Raw genomic sequence first — 1024 nt, forward strand, 5'->3', positions numbered from 1 at the left:
AATCCGTGCAAAGTTCATTGAAATAGAAAGCCATGCTGAAAAGTAATCCCCCAGGCAACTCTTTTCCATGGAAACAAAGTGAAAATTAATAGAGTGGGATTTACTTGCAAAATAAGGCAATTTCCAGATAAGTGCTAGAGCTGCTGCAGCGGAGGAGGGGATTAGCGACGGTCAAGTTGGGCTCCTATTAAGTGTCTGCAGGATGCAGGAATTCAGGAAGGGGATTCCTGGGGAGCAGGGGCAGCGGCCGGGGGTTCGGAGCAGGACCACTCCCCGGGCAGCTGCACAAGCTTGGGGAAGCAACTTTGTGCTCCCATCGCTGGGGCAAAGACTGAGACCCTCCTGCCGACCCAGAGGTTAAAGGCCCATCAGGGCGAGCAGGTCACGCAGAAATAACTAACCCCCCGAAGTTCGTTATCGGTTCAGTCTGCTCCCCTGTCTGCCCGGCACAAAGGCTGCCAGCTGGAGGCAACGCCTGACGGCAGCGGGAGACGGCAGATGCCCTCTTCCTCTCTGCAACTCTGCCATCCTGCAAACAGGCTGCTGCAACGCAATTCTTTTCTAAATGTTTGCTGGGTTTTTTTTTGGACTATGTGGTTAATTGTAACCCCTCCTGCCCAGATGCAGGCAGGCAGAGCGGCAGGTCCCGGGTGCCCTGCCCTGCCCTGGGAGCTGCAGCTGATGCCAGGCAGCACTGCCCCGCGATGGGGCTCACCTCCTCAAAGCCTCAGGGCTCTGATGAAAAATAACGACTTATTCTGGGGAGGGAAGTAGCTTTATGGAAATTCCCATATGCAAAAAAGAGTAAAACTCGAAATTTCTTGTTGTTTCAGAGGATTTTAAATGGTCCTTCCGGATTTTTACCTTCTGCCTCAAGGGCTTGTGCGAGGGAGCGGAGCCTGACCTGCAGCGCCCTGGGCAGCATCATGCGGGTTTGGACCATGGAGCAGGACCCCACGGGCCGAGCTCCTCACCACGGCGTCAGGTGGTGCAGAGGGGGGCACGGTGCCAGCGGGAGCATGGC

At 55.4% G+C, this 1024-nt stretch overlaps 1 protein-coding gene across 1 annotated transcript in view; it reads right to left on the reverse strand.

Annotated features, from left to right (window-relative positions):
- ADAMTS7 (ADAM metallopeptidase with thrombospondin type 1 motif, 7) overlaps positions 1–1024 on the reverse strand; it is a gene marked incomplete at its 5' end in the record, with an annotated part of 42750 nt that overhangs the window by 16906 nt on the left and 24820 nt on the right. The window lies entirely within an intron of this gene.

Source organism: Cariama cristata, unplaced genomic scaffold (genome assembly GCF_000690535.1).
Source record: "Cariama cristata isolate BGI_N322 unplaced genomic scaffold, ASM69053v1 scaffold15197, whole genome shotgun sequence".
Taxonomy (NCBI): Eukaryota; Metazoa; Chordata; class Aves; order Cariamiformes; family Cariamidae; genus Cariama; species Cariama cristata.